Source organism: Paroedura picta, chromosome 1 (assembly GCF_049243985.1).
Source record: "Paroedura picta isolate Pp20150507F chromosome 1, Ppicta_v3.0, whole genome shotgun sequence".
NCBI lineage: Eukaryota > Metazoa > Chordata > Lepidosauria > Squamata > Gekkonidae > Paroedura > Paroedura picta.
The window spans coordinates 155,489,393-155,512,137 of record NC_135369.1 but is presented as its reverse complement, the minus strand read 5'-3'; the positions used below and the strand labels follow the sequence as shown (position 1 = coordinate 155,512,137).

The following is a 22,745-nucleotide window of genomic DNA, read 5'->3' as shown; positions in this document are numbered from 1 at the left end:
GAACCCACAAAATGGCTTTTTAAAACTGGACTTTGACCCTCGCTAAGCAGCGATACATGTTTAGTTGGCTCGCTAACATGAATCTGCAAAGGCTATGAATCTCCGCTGTCCTATCTGGCCTGGCATAGCAGTTTTGCACAGCGTGCCGCACTGTTGGAGACCCTGAACAAACACTAGGGAATCTGTTTGCTTTGCCAGTGGGTGTCCTTGGGCCAGGGGCAGGGATGTTCCGTTCGGCTTGGACAAGCCCCAAAGTGCTCAGATCAACGCTGATCTGGGTATTTGGGGGGTTATTTGAGCCAAATCGCACATCCAATTAGTTTAAATGTGCCAAATCAGAGAAGCTCAAATTGATTCTGGCTTGGTTTGATTCGGCTGATTTGCGATTTTGACTGATTGTAAAAGAACCGATCATACCTTCGGAGGCTGTGCAGAGCCTGCTCTTTGCAGCTTCAGAGGGATCTGCCCCTCGGATGTGTTGTTGGGCTCTGTTCTGGCATTTAAATGGATCTAGGTCTTCCCGCTAGCATAAGAGCACCACAAACAGCTAACCCTCAGCTGTTTGTCTGGCTGTGCACCGCAGGTAGAGACGTTAAATGCCCAAACAGCTGATCCACAGAGAGAGGCTATCTTTGCGGATCAGCTGTTTGGGCTGTGGCCTAACTGATTTGTGTATACTCAAATTATCTGAATCGCTTATACTGATAATCGGATTCAGTTGATTTAAAAGTAAAGGTATCCCCTGCGCAAGCACCGAGTCATGTCTGACCCTTGGGGTGACGCCCTCTAGCGTTTTCATGGCAGACTCAATACGGGGTGGTTTGCCAGTGCCTTCCCCAGTCATTACCGTTTACCCCCCAGCAAGCTGGGTACTCATTTTACCGACCTCGGAAGGATGGAAGGCTGAGTCAACCTTGAGCCGGCTGCTGGGATTGAACTCCCAGCCTCATGGGCAGAGCTTCAGACTGCATGTCTGCTGCATTACCACTCTGCGCCACAAGAGGCTCTTTGTTGATTTAGGCATACCTAAATGGATTTGGGTCTATTCGAAACAGTACCAGTTTTTTTCTCTATGTTCTTCCCTAATCAGGGCTCTGATTCCACACAGCCTTTCCAGTAATGCAGGTGATGAGGCATAGATGTGTTTGCTAGGCCAAGGCTCCATTTGCCTGGCCCAGCCTGGGCTTTGCTTCTTCTGCAGCCAGTTTCTGTTAATTCCGACTCTCTTTCTCTGCTGGGGGCTGTGGGTCAGGGTCTTGAATTCACAGCCTCTCCGCTCATGCCAGATGGTAGGCAGTAGATGGTGGGTACCTCATCTGAGGGCTTATACGTTTACACACTTCACCTATCTTTTTGGGATCTTCTGGCTCTTTCTGTGCTTGGGGCTTTGGGTGTCTATGGATCAGAGCTCTGATTCCACACTGCCTGTCCACTCATGCCATGTGGTGGGGTGTAGCTGGTGGGTGCCTTGGCTGAGGGCTCAATATTCGCCCCAGCCCAGTTCTGGGACTGGTTTTTGCTGGGATCCTCTGATTTGATGCTGTTTTGTATATGGATGACCAACGGTGTTACAAGTAATCATGGAACCTGAGTGGAGCTCTCCTCCTTCCCCATGTGGACCAATTTTTTGTTAAGCTGATATCAGAAAGTGACATGTGCAAGGCCACCTGTGCTCTTGATGTATTTCCTGTGCAGTTTGGTTCTCACACCTTATTCTGTGAACTACCTGTTGGTGTTGGCCTTTGAAGTTTATCCTGCTTGATGTGCTAATTGCTGTCTTGAAGGAACTACTTGGAAGTTGTAAATCTAGTTCCAAGGGAAAGGTGTCTTTTTGCCCATGAATAGAGAAAGCGTCATCAAGGCATGAAACTGAGAGATCTTGGAATCTCCAGGTTTCCCCTGGAGATCTCCTGGACTGGACATCATAGCTAAACCTTTGAAATGTCTTTTATTTCTCATAACCCTTTAGGCAAGGGCCTATTGATTGTAATCCTGTCATTACGTATAAGTTGTTAACCTTTTTATTATGGTTGGAATCCTTTGCATATTGGATGAGAAAGCTTTCCACTACACCCCACTCCTGATCTACCTCTGATGTGTTCTTTGGTCAATTGACCCTGCTCCTGGGTGGAGTTTCCTATTAGCTACTAGTGTATTAGCCTTGCTCTTTGTCTTCGATATAACATCTGCCTGTGTTTAACCCTTCCTAAGCTCTCATATGGATTTGCAATAAACACTTAGATTTTGATCCCCAGATCACCTTGGCTTGCTTTTCTCATCCATCCTTATACGCTGGTTACAATATACATTTACATCTCCCTTTTTAGGATGTTCTGGCTCTCGTTCCCCCTGCTGGGACTCTGATTCCACAAAGCCTCTTGGCTCATGCTGGGCAGTGAAGCCCTGAGGAGGAAGTGGATGTCCATCCCTGAGAAGTCTGCTATGAGTTTGATGGCTCTAGCTCACACAGAGTCTGTTCTATACACTCCCTAACTCATGCTTAATATCTCCCCTAAAAGCACATTCCTGGGGGCAATTTCTTTGGGGAGCTGTAACTCAGATCAACCAAGTCCAACCTGCACATAACTTGGAGGGCATGTAGGGGGCATCCTGGGGGATCAGCTGTGAATTTGATGCCTCTATCTCACATGGTCCATTCTATACGCTCTAGAACTTGTGCCTGACATCTCTCTCAAAAGGGGTATCTTCTTTTGGGAGGGCATTTCCAACATTTACTAAATTTGGTGGGCAAATAGAGAAAAGTCAGCTGTGGAGCTCCCTCAAGTCTGTAGTGTGTAGTATCCCAGAAGAATCATAGAGTTGGAAGGGGCCATACAGGCCATCTAGTCCAACCCCCTGCTCTACGCAGGATCAGCCCTAAGCATCCTAAAGCATCCAAGAAAAGTGTGCATCCAACCTTTGCTTGAAGACTGCCAGTGAGGGGAAGCTAAGAAGGAGCGAGAAGGAAGCATTCTGCCATGACCTGAGCTTCCCAGACTGGTTCCATCCATGTGAGGAGAGTTTGACCCTTGGTTTTGGTCCATAGGCCGCTACAGACCTTGAACCGCCTCTATTTTGGGGGTCTCTGCCCTTTCCTAAGCAGACCTCTTATTGTGCATTGACTGTGGCTTTTTCAAAGATCTATAACATCTGTAGCCAGATATCCTGGAGACTTTCTCTACTAGTAGTTAGAAATATATTTCTGGTTTCCATGGTGACCTGGTGGATTCCTTCTTATTTTCCATTCCATGCAGTTTGTAAGTAACAAGAGAGGTTGTTTCTTGAAAGTTGCCAGATGGTCCTAGCATACATACTTCCTGGGTTACCAATCTGAACGCAGAAGGCAATATTGACCTCTCATTGCTTCCTTCACTTGAAGTCCTTGCCCTTGTCTCCTGTCGGATAACCTTGGAGGAGGTCCTGACACATTTTGAGCTCTTCAGCTTTCAAGGTAGCACTTCCCTCTTGGCTAATACATGAATCTCATACTCTTGGAAAGCTGGCCTTGAAAACATTTACAGAAATGTCAAGGAGATGGATAATTGCAGGTGAGGTGAGAGACCGTATGAAAAGAGCCCCTGCTCATAATTAGCTGCCAGAGGAACTGTCTTAGCCATCTTAAGATAAACTGCTCGCCCCCACACTGGTCCGTGACTAATGTGATGAGCTTCTCAATAATTAAATGTCTATTCAAATGTTAAAAGTAATGGCTAGAATTTTGGACTGGGGAGACCTCAGTTTGGATCCTCACTGTGCCACTGAAGCTGGCTGGATGATGTTGGACTAGTCACACACACTCTGCCTAATCTTCCTCACAGAGCTGTTGTAAAGGCAAAATGGAACAGAGGAAAACAATGTAAGACACTTTGGATCCATATTGGCGAGAAAAGCTAGGTATAAATGAAGTAAACAATCAAACTGAAGGCTCAGGACCTTCCTCCTTGTGATGCTCTTTCTCTATTTGCATGGGGTTTGTTATGTAAAGGAATATTCAAAACTAGAATCCACCACCCTGCTGTCTGAAATTGTGCAATCCATTCTAACAGCTCAGGCTCTTCCATTTTATTACTGCCTCATTCTTCTGCAGGATGGATGCATGACTGGGCTACAGAGTGCTTCATGACTAGACAGGATTTCTGTCTGTGAACCAAGTATGGAACCAGTAATGGTCTGGCCCTAAGAAGCCTCCTAGTCAGATTTCAGCATGCTTTGGAGTCTGCTTCCCACCACCTATCTTCAACTATCTCTATATTGACTGACATAATTTGAAGTCTGGCTTAAATCAAGTCAACAAAGACAGAATCAGTTTACTGTGTAGGTCAGAACTGTTAGATCTTGGTTTTATTTTTGATTTGAGTCTCCTACTATCTTCTTCATTGTTAGAATTTTTTTTCCCCTGCGGAAGAAAATGTCCCAGAAGACTGAGAATTTAATTTAGAGTTAAAAAGAATTCCCGACCCTTATTTGGACCAAAGAGGATGTTATTTTGAGGGGTTCTAGGTTCTGGCTGTTATGAATCCAAAATAAATAATATATTTTTCTGTGGAGGAAGCTTCATACACATCTTTGTCTTATAGCTTAATTCAAATGTTATCATGTTGGTGCAGGACTTGCCTCCCTGAAGTCTGGTCTCATTCCATACTACCACATAGGTAACAACAGTGACCAGGGAATATGCGGCTAGGACTGCTGACTAGCAGAATGGTATCTGGCAAAGGAAGACACAACACTTATTTATTTGGCAATAATAAGGCCACAACTTTTATTATAATTTTCCTCAACACAAAACAAAGGGTTGGCACACCTCTGGAAATGAAGAAGAAGAAGAAGAAGAGTTGGTTCTTATATGCCGCTTTTCCCTACCTGAAGGAGGCTCAAAGCGGCTTACAGTCGCCTTCCCATTCCTCTCCCCACAACAGACACCCTGTGAGGTGGGTGAGGCTGGGAGAGCCCTGATATCACTGCTCAGTCAGAACAGTTTTATCAGTGCTGTGGCGAGCCCAAGGTCACCCAGCTGGTTGCATGTGGGGGAGCGCAGAATCGAACCTGGCATGCCAGAATAGAAGTCTGCACTCCTAACCACTACACCAAACTGGCTCTCATGAATACATCCCCTGCTGCAGGTGTCCAGCTGCTATTCACCTGGACTCCAGATGCCATTGGGATCCATTTCTTCCCAGCCGGGAAGGCAGAACCCTAGCTTCTCGAGACCTCTCCACGAGGAGGCAGCGAAACATGAGGGCCAGTAGGGTGCCCACCTCATTTGGCCTCACTCTCTGCCTGGCTCAGAGCCCCTAGTCTGCCCTAGCCAGGCCAGCCATGCCCCGTGCTGGCCTCTTAGGAGACCCCTCACATACAAGGATCCAGTGCACAAACTGGATCACTGCCCAAACTCATTTCCATGCCCCTAATCTGCAGCTGTGACACAGATTAATCATAACTGAATAATTATAACAAAAACAGAGGGAGGGGAGGGGAGCTGTTCAGGCAGCAGATGAGGCGGAGAGACCGCCCTTCCTCATGTGGCGCCTTATATAGGTCCCCACGTCCCACCTCTTGCATGGCCGCCATGCACGCCCAGCCAGGCACACACACCAACGGGCCCAGCGGCCATCGCTTCTTCCTTTCTTGGCCAGGCCACTCGCTTCATTAACCGGTGGCCTTATCTAGCCTGCAGCCGCTCTTTGATGTGGTTCATTCTCAAATCAGCATCCTTTCTCAGTGTTGCTGGCTAGGGAAGTAATCTTGCCAGGAATTAGATGAAGTGGTGGTGGCGCTTTGAAATGCTCCCGTGTCTGGTACCTACCTACACAGTTTGAGAAAATGAAAGATTTTTTTTTCTTTACCGTTCTCAAGCTAATTAAGTAGATTGTCTTACATCCAAGAATTACAAGGAATTTTTTAATTTAAAAAATCCAAAGTTTACTATGTTCTTGGCCTCAAGTCAAGAGGTAAAATATAAGGATGAAGTTTCCAAGAACACTTAGGCAGTGGAACAAATTATCGAGGAAAGCTGTAGGCTCCCCATCATTAGACACTTTAAAAATAGGATAGAATGACTTAAATCAGGAACAGAACAGATTTAATTAATTGTGGTTAAATAAAGCAAGGTCCATTAGCTGACTGCTTGAGGTGACAATTCTAAATTGCTTGATGTAACATATTTTCAGGATCCTTGCTGTTCTTTAGATTTCAGTTTTGTTATGCATTTGTAATAATTTCCCTATATATGCTACCATGTTTCCCCCCAGAGTCTTATTCCCTATATAAAACTTGTTTTTATTTTTGAAGGATTATCAAGTTTATTTTATTTAAAAAAAAAATAAATACACTTAATGGTTGCATCCAAATGTCACAAAGAGCCCTCCATTTGTTGTCTTAGAGGACATCACAGAAATTGGAGTTTCAAAAACTGAAAAAACAGCAACTCTTACCTTATGTTCTATTCTCAGGGAGATGAGGAGCACACAGGAATGACCACTGTCACTACTATGAGTAGGGGTATGAATTGGACCAAGGTTCAAGGGGGTGGCAGGTTACAGTGTCAACGATAGGGTTGTGGGTGTCCTGCATGGTGTAGGGGGTTAGACTAAATGATCCAGGAGGTCCCTTCCAACTCTATGATTCTATTATTCTTTCTTTAGGGAGTTTTCAAAATCCTAATATAATACCTCCTTTCTCCAAGATCTTTTGGGGAGTGGGAGGGGAGAAATCATTCAAAGCTTTAGGCTTAGCATAACATGCCATTTTTATAGAATGAATGTCCTGATACAACGAGAATAGATGAAGCTGGCATTCTGAACAAGATTCCAAGGGCCATTCCGCACAAATGTTGCTAAATGTTTGTAGTATGCAGAAACGCTATATTTAATAGTGGAATTTCATCATTCTTCACACCTTCAATTCTAGTGGAATATTGAAGTCCCAGTAGCAGTCTATTCATTCCCCACAGGTTTCCGGTCTCGCCAGAATCGCAACAAAGGAGGCAATATTTTTCCACAATTCTTCCCGCCCCTGGCCCTCAATCAAACATAACAGCCAATGAACTGTTGTGTTCGTGCTCCCGAAAAGCCCCTTTCCCTTTAAAAACTGTTTGTTTGTTTTTTTAAAACTGAAAACACCAGTAGCAATGAGTATTTGTTCATTTGATGTCTCAAGACCTTTTTTGCTGGCTTAGGAGCTGGTGCTTAATCGTTTACACGCTCTTTAAGTTAACACCCCCCCCCCCAGTGGGTGCAATTTCTGGCCAAAATTATGGGCAGCGTCGAACAGGGGGCTGTATTGTGCTCGGGAACTTTAAAGACAATTGCAGAAGGGAGCTTTGTTTTACTGTTAAGCACTTCTGAACTGCTTGTGGAGGGACTTCAGCCAGACAAGCCTCGCTTATTCATTGGTTTCGCCGGTTTAAGGGGGGGGGAAATGGCGATCTTGTCTCCGGAAGCTTGGGAGCGAGAGCTCGGGAGGGCCATTCTTTCTACCGCTATTTTGAGAACACACATGTCTTTCACTGATGTGTTGCGGCTTGTGCTCAGAAGTGTAGCGGTTTTTCCAGGGGGAATCCACTTTTCTGGGTTTCCCCCTAAGCTCTATAAAATTCCGATTGTTGCTGGAGTTTGGCAGGAGTTTTGCGGTTTGTTTACGATGTCATGCGGAACATTAAATTAATAGTGCTTACAAAAGGTAAGACTTCAGCTACATTTAAGTTGTGTAGAATGGACCCAAGTTCTTCTTGTACAGGATACAACAGACAAAAGGTCAGAGTCTAGAATTTCAAAAGAAAGTTTACCCACTCACTTTACCTTCCTTCTGAGTACATTTTGCATTCCTTCTAGGGAGAAAAGGAAAACAAACCATTTACACATTTTTCATGGAGATAAGGATGGAAGAGACCCTTGACTAAGATAAGATAGTGACCAGCAGGTCAAAGAATAAGGATCCAATGAGAGGGGGGAGGGGTTGAATTAGGGAGCAATATAGCATCTTTAAAATTCAGCAAGGCAACATAGGCTCTCATTTTGGAAACCATTATAAGAATTCCAATTTTCCTTGACAGTGTACCTTTCAAGATACATGTAAAATTCCTTAACACTCTTATTAACATTGCAAAGTCCTGATTATGTGTCTTAATAGTCTGTAGAGAGTTTAACTGTATACATTGGTGGTTGATCAACACAGGAAAATGTATTTTAATGGCATTCATAGATTAGGTTGCATTCTAGCAACCCAGAGATATATAGTGTACCTTTAAATTTCATAATGCATTGACAGATATGGCTATCATCACATCCTACTCAGTCCTAGCCTTATTCCTGTTGTGCACTTCCTACCTGCAATAATGCAAAAGTTCCAGAGCTGTCACACAGTGACAATGATGTAGTAATGGTAAAAAGGACCAGGGCTGGAACATGCAGCAGAAGATAAATCTCTCTTAATTCTCACTGAATTTGGGAGTATAAAGTTTCCTGGGATACAATCTGGCAATTGAATATATTAGTTTTGGCACAATTGCTGCTTTATAAGCCTCTTGTTTACTAGTTTTCTCCTTTTTAAATAACTCATATTTTCAACAGCTTCAAGTCTTCGCAAGAGAGAAACTAGAGCCAGTTTGGTGTAGTGGTTAGGAATGCGGACTTCTAATCTAGCGAGCCGGGTTTTAATCTGCGCCCCCTCACATGCAACCACCTGGGTGACCTTGGGCTCGCCACGGCACTGATAAAACTGCTCTGACTGAGCAGGAATATCAGGACTCTCTCAGCCTCACCCACCTCACAGGGTGGGGAGAGGAAAGAGAAGGCGATTGTAAGCCTTTGGGTAGAGAAAAGAGACATATAAGAATCAACTCTTCTTCTTCTTCCTCTTCTTCAGATATCATATTTTATATTGTAATACCAAAGCTGGCCAAATCATTGGAAAAGGGCTCCAGGTTTGCATAAGAAAAAATTAAATCTTAAAAAAAAAAAACCAATGATGGAGACCTTAAAACCCATGGAAATTATTAAATGGGTGCCTTTAGCTTTAAAAAAAACTTTCAGGTTGAGGGGAAAAGGAAATAGTATGGTGAGGGGGATACACAGGACAGTGAGGCACAGGACAGTGAGCAAGTTCCTGCAGATTCTCCCCTATACAAGTTAGCATTTGTTTCCTTAGGCAGGGGCTGCTAGAGTAAGGGAAAGAAAAGCTTAAGATGGAGGAGCAGCTAAAGATGGCTTGGATGTTGGATGGGAAGGAGATACAGTTGCCAAATCCAGATTTGTAAATGTGTTTGTTTTATTGTTTAGATTTATATTCTGCTCTTTCCTGGCAAGCTGGCTAGGGGTGGATAACAACAAAATAATAGTTACATAATATATCTGAAGATTTGGGGGGTGGAGCCAGAGGAAGATGTGGTTGATGAATAGAAGGACCTCAGATGGTATAATGGCACAGACTATAAAGCAACCATTTCTTCCAGAGCAGTGGTCCCCAACCATTCCGAGGCTGGGGACCGGCAGGGCATCGGGCCGCGCCCGCATGGACCGGCCGCGCCTGCGGGCCGCGCCCACGCATCGGGCTGCGCCCGCGCATCAGACCACGCCCGCGCATCGGGCTGCGCCCGCACGATGCGCGGCCCGGCCCTGATTCCCTCTCCCCGCCCTCCTGCAGTAAGAAGCTTCCCGGGCTGCAAGCTTGCGGCCTGGGAAGTTTTTCACTGCGGGGGGGGGCGGGGAGAGGGAGCCGCGGCCCGGCGCCATGGCCTTCGCGGCCCGGCACCGGGCGCAGCCCGCAGGTTGGGGACCACTGTTCCAGAGGACCTAGAGACCACCCAGAATTAAATTGCTCTCCAGATTACAGAGATCTATTCCACAGAATTAATTTGCTGCCTTGGAGGGTATATCCTATTGAGGTCACTTCCCAACCCCCCCCCCCGAATCTCCAGTAATTTCCCAACTTGGAGCAGGGAATCCTAAGGGGAACAGAGCTTTGCAGTTGCAAGATCCATTGTGATTCCAAGAGATATCCAGGTTGGCAACCCTAGAACGAGAAAAGGAAGCAGGAGAAGGTGACACGCTTTCAGGAAGGAAAGAGAGGATAGGAAAGTGAGAGGCCTCCTAAAAATTCTTGCAGGTTCCTGTTTGCATCTAATTCTTAACCTGGTCCCCAGAGTGCAGATAAAAAAACCCCTCTTTAATAGGGACAAGTATAAACAGGGGGGATTTTGCGACAGGCAAAAGTTCTTAAAAATAAGGAGGTGGTTAAAAGCCTTCCACCTCAAATTTAAGGGGGGAAAACCTTGCAATGTGCCTTTGTGAAATCTTGGACACAATATTTATGGTTGCTTAATTACCCCAATAAATATTGCTATGGTGGGCAGACCCTGGTGAAGGGACCTCCCAGTAGTGGTTGGACAGCTGTGCTTGGGGACAGGATAGGAGACCAGACAGCAGTAAGAGGGGGTGCACAAGCGTTGCTGGGGAGAAGGTTAATGGCAATGGTAGCCACCATTTTTTGGAAAGTGAAGGAAGAAGCCAGGCACACAAACAAAAATGCAGGAGTGGGGCCTGGAGGGGAGGAGGAGGGCAGGGAAGGCTACTGCTTTCTCCTCCAGTCAGGAGAAAAGGCAAGAAAGCAACAGAGGGTGGTTGTCAGGAGGAGGGAGAGGATGAGATAGTGGTAGAATCATAGAATAATAGAATCATAGAGTTGTAAGGGGCCATACAGGCCATCTAGTCCAACCCCCTGCTCAACACAGGATTAGCCCTAAGCATCCTAAAGCATCCAAGAAAAGTGTGTATCCAACCTTTGCTTGAAGACTGCCAGTGAGGGGGAGCTCATCACCTCCTTAGGCAGCCTATTCCACTGCTGAACTACTCTGACTGTGAATTTTTTTTTCCTAATATCTAGCCTATATCGTTGTACTTGAAGTTTAAACCCATTACTGCGTGTCCTCTCCTCTACAGCCAACGGAAACAGCATCCTGCCCTCCTCCAAGTGACAACCTTTCAAATACTTAAAGAGGGCTATCATGTCCCCTCTCAACCTCCTTTTCTCCAGGCTGAACATTCCCAAGTCCCTCAAACTATCTTCATAGGGCTTGGTCCCTTGGCCCCAGATCATCTTCGTCGCTCTCCTCTGTACCCTTTCAATTTTATCTACGTCCTTCTTGAAGCGAGGCCTCCAGAACTGCACACAGTACTCCAGGTGTGGTCTGACCAGTGCTGTATACAATGGGACTATGACATCTTGTGATTTTGATGTGATGCCTCTGTTGATACAGCCCAAAATGGCATTTGCCTTTTTTACCACTGCATCACACTGCCTGCTCATGTTTAGTTTACAATCCACAAGTACCCCAAGGTCTCGTTCACACACAGTGTTACTTAGAAGCGTATCTCCCATCCAGTAGGCATGCTTTTCATTTTTCTGACCCAGATGCAGAACTTTACACTTATCTTTATTAAATTGCATCTTGTTCTCATTTGCCCATTTTTCCATTGTGTTCAGATCTCGTTGAACTCTGTCTCTATCTTCCGGAGTATTTGCCAGTCCTCCCAATTTGGTGTCATCTGCAAACTTGATGAGTAGTCCCTCCACCCCCTCATCTAGATCATTAATAAATATGTTAAAAAGTACCGGGCCGAGCACCGAGCCCTGAGGTACCCCGCTACTCACCTCTCTCCAGTCTGATGAAACACCATTGACAACAACTCTTTGAGTGCGGTTCTCTAACCAATTCCCTACCCACCTAACTATCTGAAAATCCAGATTGCAGTCCTTCAACTTATCCATCAGAACATCATGGGGAACCTTGTCAAAAGCTTTACTAAAATCCAAGTAAATGACATCAACCAAATTTCCCCGATCCAGCAAACCTGTTACTTGGTCAAAAAAGGAAACTAGGTTGGTCTGGCAGGACCTATTGGAGACAAATCCATGCTGACTTCCTTGGATCACCAAATTGTCCTCTAGTTGTTTGCAGATCGCTCCCTTTAATATCTGCTCCATTATCTTCCCCACAACAGAGGTCAGACTCACTGGTCTGTAGTTTCCCGGGTCATCCTTCCTCCCTTTTTTGAAGATCGGAATAACGTTTGCTCTCTTACAGTCCTCCGGGACATCTCCAGTCCTTAAAGAGGTCCCGAAGATGATGGACAAGGGCTGTGCAAGTTTTCTGGAAAGTTCTTTGAGCACTCTCGGGTGCATTTTATCCGGACCAGGGGATTTGAACTCATCCAGTGCAGCTAAATGCCTCTCGACAACCTCTCTATCCATGTTAACCTGCCACCCAGACACTATCCTTGGGCTACTGCCATCTCTAGATGTGCCTAAACACTTTGTCCTGTGGGAAAAAACAGATGTAAAATAGGCACTAAGCCTTTCTGCTTTCTCTGCATCTTCCGTTAGAGTTTGTCCATCCGCACCCAACAGTGGGCCTATTGCCTCCTTTACTTTACATTTGCTCCTCACATAACTGAAAAATCTTTTCTTGTTACAATGGGCTTCCCTGGCCAATCTTAGCTCACTCTCAGCTTTGACCTTTCTGATGATTGATCTACAGTGCCTAGTAACCTGTAGGTACTCTTCTTTAGAGCTCTGTCCTTCCCTCCATTTCCTGAACATTTTCCTTTTCTTTCTTAGTTCCTCTTGAAGTTCTCTGTTCATCCAAATAGGCTTCTTAGAGCTCCTGCAGTGTTTTCGTCTTTCTGGGATAGTCATTGATTGAGCATGCAATAGCTCTTGTTTGAGTAGCGCCCACCCTTCACACGCTCCCTTCCCTTCCAGCATTCTCGTCCATGGTATGATACTCATCATGTCTCTGAGTTTATTAAAGTTTGCCCTATGAAAATCCAACATTCGCATCTGGCTACAAGCTTCCTTGGCTCCCTATCTCAAAAGGAATTCTATGAGGACATGTCACTTCCCCCTAGGGTCCCCACCTCCTTCACCTCATCCACCAACTCTTGCCTGTTGGTCAGTATTAAGTCCAGTATGGCTGAACCTCTTGTGGGTTCATCTACCATTTGATATATGAAATTGTCAGCCAGGCAGGTCAGAAAGTTGCATAACTGAGGACACTTCTCAGAGTTTGTTTCCCAGCACACATCTGGGAAATTGAAGTCACCCATGATGACAAGGTCCTGCCACTTGGATATTTTCTCAAGCTGCTCACAAAGTGCAGCATCCACATCCTCTCGTTGGTCAGGCAGTCGGTAGCAGACACCAACCACCACACTGTTTGTTTTCCCCTTGCTTATTTTCACCCAGACGCTTTCCACTGTAGATATGCTCTCCTTCACTAGAATTTCCTGACAGGTATGCCCTTTCCTCACATACAGTGCCACTTCTCCACCTCTTCGATCTATTCTGTTTTTTCTGAACAGTTCATATCCATCCACCATTACATTCCAGTCACGAGAATCATTCCACCAAGTTTCTGTGATGCCTACTAGATCATACCTTTCCATCAGCATGAGAAGTTCCAGCTCTTCCTTTTTATTGCCCATGCTTCGTTAGTATAAAGACATCTGAATCCTTTTATTTTTGGTTCCCTATGAGCTGGCCTTGCCGGTTGGGCTGCCTCCGATCGTTTTCCTTCCATACACTCCCTATGTTGATCGTCTCCTTCCCCTAGTAGCTTTAGTTTAAAGCTCTCCTGATGAATCTCCCCAGGTTCCTGCCAAACACATTCTTCCCCAGTTTCGATAAGTGCAGTCCATCAGGTCCTAGTAGGCCTTCCTCAAGAAAGCCTATCCCATGGTCCCAGAAACCAAATCTCTCCTGCCGGCACCAACTACGCAGCCAGTGATTCACCTCCATTATCTTCCTCTCCCGACGCATTCCTCTTCCCTTGACAGGCAAGATTGAAGAGAATACCACTCGTGCCCCCATTTGCTTGAGCTTCCTCCCCAGATCTTGATAGTCTTTTTTAATAGGAGCGATGGCATTCAGGGACATGTCATTCGTTCCCACATGGACCATCACAAATGGGTAGCGATCCATAGATTTGAGGAGTTTGGGCAGCCATTCTGAAACATCTTTAATTTTCGCCCCTGGCAAGCAACACATCTCTCGGGTTAGGGGGTCGGGCCCAGCCACATGGCAATCCGTTCCTCTTAGCAGGGAGTCTCCAATTACCAGTACTCTTTTTTTTTTTCTCAACTCCATTTCCTTCTGTCCCCGTGGCCTCTTCCCTTTGTCTTAGACTTTTTTGGGGGACCTCTTCCCTTGTTGATCCTTGCACCTCCTCTGCAAGGGCCTGAAATCTATTCTGGAGCTCCAAAGGCCCCGAGAACTGTCTCACTCTTTGCCGTTGAGTCTTTTTCCGAACTGTCTGCAGAGGCTCCCTATTGTGGTCAATCTCCTTATCCTCTTCAGGACTGGTTGTATTCTCTTTATTCCGAGTAGCAGGGCTCTAGTCTATGAACTCCTCCCCTTTCTTACTTTGGGTCAGAGTAATAATTCTGTTTTCTAATCCCCTAATCTTTTCCTCCAAAAGTCTTACCAGCTTACACTTGGGGCAGCTGTAGTCCATCTTGTCTTCTGGGAGGAAGGCAATCATGTCACACTCACTGCAGATGATGGGATGAGTGTCCTGGAGGTCCATTGTAATGTCTAGGCAATGCAAGTACTAGGGAAATATAATCTACTGATATAATCTACTGATTCTAATTGCTCGGCCAAGAACCCCAGGCTAAGAGCCACAGGCCCAGTAGCAATTCCTTCGCTAGCATAAGCAGCTTGCAGGTCCCTACTTGTGAATGGAGTAAGTCCCTGCAAAGGCTTTTATTGTCCAGATGCTTAATTTATGAACTGTTTCCTTCAGAATGTGCCCTGAAATTTAGGACAGGGAACAGATTGCCAGTGTTCCCCCTTCTGTAAATAGCCTCTTAGCTATGTGTTAAAAAAAACTTACTCTTAGCTACAGTTCTAGCTGTAGAAATGACTTGTAGCATTGCAGTGGTTTAAGATCAATATATAGGAATAAGCTTTTAGCTTTGCATTTGACTTGTAATAGGTAAAATGGTTTTTGGAGGCGTATAGTATATATAGTAGTTGTAATTCCTTTAATGGTTAGTATTGACCAAAATATATTTCTAAGCAATGCTGCCAGCTCTTTTCCTTTATTACCGTGTGCTCTGGTAGCAGGTAAAATTTCCAGAAGCCTGATGTTTTCTCAAGAAAATTGGAACACAGGAAAACGTCAAACATTTCCTTAATTTGATGTGTTTTTTTTCCTGTTATCCAAGGGCATGTTGATGAAATAATTACTTTGATGTGAAGAAAAACACAGCCCTTTGATTCAAAAGAACATGATAGCACGTAATGTTCAACAAATACTCTGGATTTAGCATTCTTGTGATATTATTCTGTTCAGAAAGGTGCTACTTGGAGACTAAACATGTAACTGTTAACGTGAGTCATCACAGAGAACTGGAAAGGACCTGAAGGCTTGTTTGAGATGAAATACCAAGCTCTCATTGGATGCTATATGAATGGGCCTTGAGTACAGGCAAGCTCACTCCATCCTCTCCTAGAGCGACTTTTAGCAAGCTTGAATGTGCTGCTGCTACATTTGAACCGGGAAACTGTGGCTTGTACTTGCTCTGCAAAGTAGGATTGCAAACCATGGTTTGTTCTCATTGTTTGAAATCCAGGTTTTCAGGCAAGCAGAAAGTAGAGTTCATTAGGACAAGAGCCTGAACTCCAGAAATGTCTATCTAATTTAGATAAAGTACATAAGGCTCAACCAAGCTCAAAATCTGCTTGTCCATGCTCTGTAATAGCATGCTGTTCTAAATTGAGGTCATTTTGCAAACGCTGTTTGTTGAATATTTTTAAACATCCTGAAAAACAGATCTATGACCTTCTGTGTATATTTGTCTATCAATGTAGTCTTTCATTTTGTTGTGGTGGTGGTGGTGGTGGTGGTGTGTGTGTGTCTTGGTGCTGAGAAGCATCAATCAAATCCTTGTGTCTGTACAACATTTTGGCACAGGTGGATGAGGTTTGGTGTATCTTGGCACAGTACATGTGCCAAGTTAATGTGCAGGCAAGATAACAAAGGCAGCAATAATTGTTTGCCAAGTTTGGAACCAAGATGGAGTTCCTCAAATAATGAGCACCTTAGTCCATCTGAAGGGCCATTCTGCAGCTTAACAAGCTCGTAGGAGGGAATGAAGGAGGGTCCTCAACATTACTCTCATGTTTGGCATCACTTCTGGTCAAACACTGGAAATTGTGCCATTGTGCTAAGGTGACAATCTAGGATTTACTCAGAACTCTGTGTTTTAATCATAGACCCACGGATAAATTGTAGAGTGTCAGTCTACCATAATAATGTCACTTCCATGTTTTCTTTTTATTGGCAACCCTACGCATCCTTTAAAAGAATGATTATTCTTTTTTTAAAGAATTTAAAAGAATTATTTTAAAAAAATAAGTAAATTATGTTCATGAAGGTAGTATAAAATCACACTAGTTTAAGGAAGGGAATTTCCATGAATCTAGTAATATGAACTACGGAGTGAATTTAGTTATTTAAAAACAATTTCAAAAACTTGTTGAAGTTACTGAAAACATTTTGAAATCACTTACAGAGCACAAGGTGAGCTGCTGGGATAGTATGGCATTGCAGTCAGAGAAAGAACTGGAAAGTCCCTAGTTCAGATCTCTCCTTAGCCATGAACCTAAGAGGCAGCATTAGATAAACACTCTTGCTGCAGTCCAAGATGCACTCTGGATTCCTGTTTCCAGGGAGGCTTCTACCCATATCATGCCAGTCCTTCTCTTTTTTTTCCAGAGACACATAATTAGCATAACCTTTTAAAGAAAATAAATCCATATTCAAATCGGCACAAAAATGCAGTAAGGAAGAAAAGAGATGAATGGGTTAATGCAGTAAGAAAAAATTGCAGCAATGTAAAAAAAAAGAGAGACAAATGAATGGGTTAATGCGGTAAATGTCCTTAAAATTGCTATGTGTGGCAAGTGCCTTTGGGAAGCAAGGGAGGAATTGTGATGAATAGGAGCAGCTCTACCTCTGATTAGAACTTGGTGTGGGAATTGCCTTGACAGCAAGAACTGCTGTTGCTGCTTCTTCAGGAATGGTCTTTTAATGAATAATGCACAGGCATTTCCACAAGCTGCAGCAAACTAGCGCAAACCTAGAGCAGTTGTGTTTCTATGTGTTGGACGCGAGGTTGTTTTGCTGAATGCTGGATTGAAATCGGGGGGGGGGGGGGACAGAAAAAAATCTGCTTCTATATTTCAGAAACTACAGTCAGACTTTGAAGAGTTGCCTTGTTGGCATATTTCCCACTTTTATGTAACCCAGAAAAAACTTAATTATTTTCAGAGCATCTTGCTTTATTCTGTAGCGGTGGTGGTCTGGAGGCCATCAGTGGTCCCCAGTGTCCTTTCAGGTGGTTCCACCAAAACATGTTGAAAATAATACGGAAAAATGCTGAAGGGGCATAACCATTTTCCCAGTTGAAAACTGCCTCTTCAGCAATGCAAGCTGTTAAAAGTCCCTAGCAACATGCACTGTTTTTCCTATCAGTAAACCTTATAAAATCCAAACTGACTGCTCACTCACTACCTGATTGGCCCTTATCCAGGAATGGCCCACCCTGGTAGCTTAGCCCCAATCAAGAGGCAGCCCTCAGCCAGGAAGTGCTTAACAAGGGGTCAGCTCTCCACCCCCAACTTCCTGTCAGTTTCAGAAGTTTGCTGGGTGGAAGAGGAACCAGCCTCAGAGCATGCTCTGCTGCCAGTAAGTTGCCCTGACCTCCTGGACTTTTGGAGGACATGGGGGGGGGGGGAGCTGGGGCAGCTCTGTGCACCTTCTGGAGATGGGGGGCTGCAGGAGGTCCACAAACAGGCTTCCTGGTGGCCCTCTGGGACACAGGCTGCCCAGGAAAAGTCTCTGCCCTGGGAATGTTTACTCATGAGTAAGTCATGTGATGTTTGCAATTTGTAATCTGTGAAGGGAGGAATGCTATGGGGGTAGCCATCACAGCAGGGAAAATATTGCTGATGTGGGTGGAAATGGGAAGATGCAGACTTTCCCTTTCCAAATGGATACTGCCTTGGTATTGCTGTAGTCTTTCCAATATCATCACAACAAAGCAAATTTGAGACAAATTGCATGGAAGATGGTGAAACTGTAGAGGAAGCACAGAAGCACCATGAGGCCATGAAGAAATGTGGAGAGGGAAGGCAATGTTTCTCAGTAGCAGCTTCCTAGTAACACCTTTCCTGTAGAAGATGAGTTGGTTTTTATACCTTGGTTTTCACTGCCCAGAGGAGTCTCAGAGTGGCATATAATAGCCTTCTCTTCCTCTCCCCCCAACAGACACCCTGTGAGGCCAACCAAGAATGCCCTGGGAATCTTTACAAGTGAGAGCCAATCAGTCCTAATTGCACTCTGCCAATAAGTGCCAATCAGTTCAAATCACACTCTGCCCATGAGGTCCAATCAGGTCAAATTGAATGCAGGCAGCTGGGAAAATGGCTACCCTGGGACTGTTTACTCATGAGTAAGTCATGGGCCTCATCTGGGAAAACCTAGGGGATCTGTGCTCCTGCTAGTGTCAGAAGTTTGCTGGGTGAAAGAGGAGCTGCCCTGCTTGCCATTAAGTAGCCCTAGCCTCCTACAACTTGGTGCATAATGGTGGGAGGAGTGAGCTGCCTCCTGATGCAACCTCTGTGTGCCATCAGGATGGAGAGCTGTGGGATGGCTAGAAATACCCCCCTGCTATCACTGTGGGACCCAGGGTGCCCAGGAGAAGCCTCTGCCCTAGGAATGTTTACTCATTAATAAGTCGTGAGGTTTGCAATTTGCAATCTGAAAAGGGAGGAATGCTTTGGGGGTAGCCATCACAGGTAATCGCAGCAGGGAAAATAATGCTGATGTGGATGGGACTGGGAAGGTATATACTTTCCCTTTCCATATGGATACCAGCCTGGTCTTGCTGCAGTCTTTCCAAGACCATAACAACAAAGCAAATTTGAGGCTAATGTCATGGAATATGGGGAAACTGTAGACAGGGCATACAAGCACCGTGAGGCCATGGGGACATGTGGAGGGGGGAGACACTATTTCCAGTAGCCCTTCACAGTAGAAAAAGAATTGGTTTTGATCTCCTGCTTTTCACTGCCCAAAGGAGTCTCAGAGTGGCTTATGTTAGCCTTCCCTTCCTCTCCCCGCAACACACACCCTGTGAGGTAGGTGAGGCCGAGAGAGCTCTGAGAGAAGCTGCTTTGTGAGAACAATTTCTAACAGGACTGAGACTAGCCCAAGGTCACCCAGCATGTGGAGTAGCAGGGAATCAAATCCAGCTCACACATTAGAAGCAGCTGCTCTTTACCACTACACCAAGCTATACAAATTGCCATGACCTTAAGACATGCAGCTAGAGCACAGGCAGAAGAAGCTGTTGCAGGAGGATCGTGTAGGTCTTTTTTTACTTGCTCAATGACTTATGGGATTCTTTCCCTTTAAATATGAACCTTCTGGCTAATGGCGTCTCAGAGCAATCCAAGGCGAGATACACTCAGTTATATCCAAATGGAAATTCTGAGGTTAATAAGTTTTGTAATTTGAGAAGGGAGGAATGCTTTTTGTCTTCTGTGTTTCTCTCTCTCTGTATGTATGTGTGGAGTAGAACATAGTCCTCTGTCACCATCCCAAGCAACCCTTTCCCCCAGAGAAACTGGTCTCTGCAGACTGGAGAGGAGCTTTCATTCTGTGGGTTCTAAAGGTCCCACCTGGAGGTTGGCACCCCAGACCAATGACAGGATGCCCACCTCCAGCTAGGACCTGAAGATCCCAATTCTGGGGTTTCTCAAAGCCTGAAGAATCTTTCAGGGGTTTCTCAATAGTAAAAAAATTCTCAATAGTAAAAAAGGCAGTAATTGAGAAGCCCACTGTAATTTCTTTGCCAACCAATGTTTTCATTTTCGATCGTAACATACGACTGTTTTTGATTTACTCAGATATCGAACTGAACTGAAGAACGTACTGACTGAAAAGTTTTTTGTTCTTTGAGCAAATTTTGCTATCAATTAAATGTTTTCATTGAAGGAAGGAACTGTGACAACTTCATGAATTATTTGATGTTTATTGTTATTAGCAATTACTGCCATGCAGCATTTCTCTTTGTTTCCCACCTGGAGCCTGGCATCCCTGCACCTTCATGGGATCCAGATCCAGAGCTGTTCTCCAGGGGGAATGATCTGATCTCTGTTGCCTGCAAATGACCTGTAATTCCAGCAGATCCCTGAGTCCCAACCTCTTTGCCACAGAGTTTCCCCCTCCCAAGCAAACCCTTTCATCTCCGGGAGCCTGGAGATGTGTTGTTATTGTAGTGTTCTCCCTCCAAAACAGCCATCTTCCTTAGGAGCTCTCTATAGTCCTATTCCAGGAGATTTCCAGGCCGCAGCTGGAGGTTGGCTACCCTGGGTCATGAATGGTTCTTGAAGTTTGGAGGCATCCTCAGGAGTCCAAGGGTGAGCAGGAGCTTTTGGCATGTAGGCAGCCCCCAGGAAGGCCACAGTGCAGGTGTGCATCCAACACCCATTGTATTCCTGGGTACAATGGGCTTTGCCTCTAATGTGCTGTATATAGCTTTGTTAGAATGTGACTACAGAGGACAAATTCAGCTGTTAATTTGGGAAGCATTCAACTTGTTGCCACTTGAGCAAGGTTTATAAAGAGCAAAGCAAACTTGTATAATGGTCTTCCGTGAGACAAAATTTATGAATCACTGATCTATAATGTATTAAAGGTTTTGAGGAATGCAAATACTCTGTAATTTGTTACGATTTATGATGGCTGTATTCATGCAGCCTAAAATATGTCATAGCATCACAGTGGTGACTCATAGGATGTCAATTCAAAGGTCAATGTCGATATCCTTTTCCTGCAAGTTTTCTGCCTACCTTGTTGTGCTCACCTGAACTCATGCTTTCTACAGTTAGCTCATCATATGCCTAGGATAGACCCTCAAGTTGTATTAAGAAGCAAACTTGTAATTTTTCAAATTATTTCATCTTTGTTCTGGTAAACAGTTCCATAGGTATTTCTGAGAGGCAGGACATTGCTTAGCATATGTGACAGGCCACTTCTATCAGTTGAGGGGACCCACGCAGTCTCCTATGATTTGGGCGGCCATTTCTATCAACTGAGCGGACCCACACTGTCTCCTATGATTTGGGTAACGGGGAGGGGGGCCAGATTATTTTTTAAACTATCATCCTTCCCCCTCAGATACCAGGTAGCCAGTGTCTAGGCTTTGTGCTCACTTCTGTGAAGTAAGTTATATGGTGTACAGGTAGAATATGCCCTCATTTGTCACCACAACCTCCCATACAACACACACATTCAACCCCATGCCTTTACAGACTGGACAACTCCTCCCCTTCCTCTTCCCACTGCCAACCTCTAGCGCCCGTTGTATTCTTGGATACAGTGGGCTTTGCCCCTAGTAAAACAATAATACACCAAATCCTCCAATATACGTCTTTCTTCTCTATATATTTAGTATTCAGTAGTGGGATTTTATTCTGTAGTGGGAGGGAGGAAAGCTCATAGGATTTTATTAATTTATTATGTTTTTGATTTATATGCAAAGACCCCCTCTGCCAAAAGCTTTCAGAAATCATTCAGAGACAGAGCATGATAGAACCCAGTTTGAAATATTGATTCAGCCCTGGGGGGGGGGGAACCTTGGACTGGCCCCTCCGCCGCAGAGTACCATGAAAGTGTGTTGTGAAGACAGCATATATGGATATATGTCTTCGGCATACTGGTGACACGGTAGCCAGAAACTGTGAGTCAGTTGGGCAAACAGGCACAATTAGATGTTAAATAAGATTGGGGAGAGGACTTCTCCCAGTGGAACCCTACATACAAGGGCATGCTGCCAAGAGGTTCTCTCTCCCAGTGCCCCCCTCTGTCCCCAGCATTGGAGGAAATATTTAAGGGCCACATCTTGAACCCTCAGGTCAGCTAGACATTGGGCTAAAGTCCTGTGATCAACTGTTGAATGCTGCTTTTAAATCTAAAAATACCAGGCATTTGCGTGAGGCAAACCGACTCAAACATTTCCTGGTCCCCCCTACAAATGCCCTTCCATGACTGACAAATCTGACCTGCCCAGGGGTTGTCATTGTTGTTTTGCTAAAAATCACTTTCAGCTGTTAAAAACACTGTCCTGGTTTTCATGTTGTGTTATGATTATGTTATGCCATGTTAAGTTATGATTGTTATTTATTGTAGTATTATAATATTCCATTCCATGTAAGTATTCCACAATGTTTAATGTAAAATGCCCAGAGCCGTAGGGAAGAGCGATATAGAAATTTAAATAATAGTAACAGCACTGACATCAGAATGACATGGTCAAGAGCCAGTGTTTCCTCCAGGAAACTGTAGTTGTTCTGAGACAGCACGCTCAACTACCTTACCCAGAAAATGTGAGACTGAGTGGTAATTGGCTGGATCGGATGGATCCAGTGATTCCCTCCAAAAAAGTGGTCTAACCACAGCTTTCTTCAGTCTCTCTGGGAATGTCCCTGAAGTTAGGGACACTTTGATAATCTCCCAGAGAAGAACCAAATATTCTTGCCATTGGTCTCCACCAGCTATGAGGGACATAGGTCAAGGGGATATGTGGTAGGCCAAACAGCTGCCTGAGTCCACATCAGCCAAGGAGAGCAGACTGGTGGTCAAGGGGCATCCAGGTCTATGGAGGAGCAACAGGACT

The 22,745-nt window shown here is 44.8% G+C and overlaps 1 protein-coding gene across 13 annotated transcripts in view; it reads left to right on the top strand.

The window, feature by feature from the left end:
• DLGAP2 (DLG associated protein 2) overlaps nucleotides 1-22,745 on the top strand; it is a 578,727-nt gene that overhangs the window by 336,893 nt on the left and 219,089 nt on the right. The window contains exon 1 of one of the 13 annotated variants that reach the window (XM_077309492.1): nucleotides 17,705-17,749. The exons of the other annotated variants lie outside the window; for them this stretch is intronic. The gene's annotated coding sequence lies outside the window, so the exon portion shown is untranslated. Of the gene's footprint in view, nucleotides 1-17,704; nucleotides 17,750-22,745 lie in introns of those variants that run through there. 13 annotated transcript variants of the gene reach the window in all.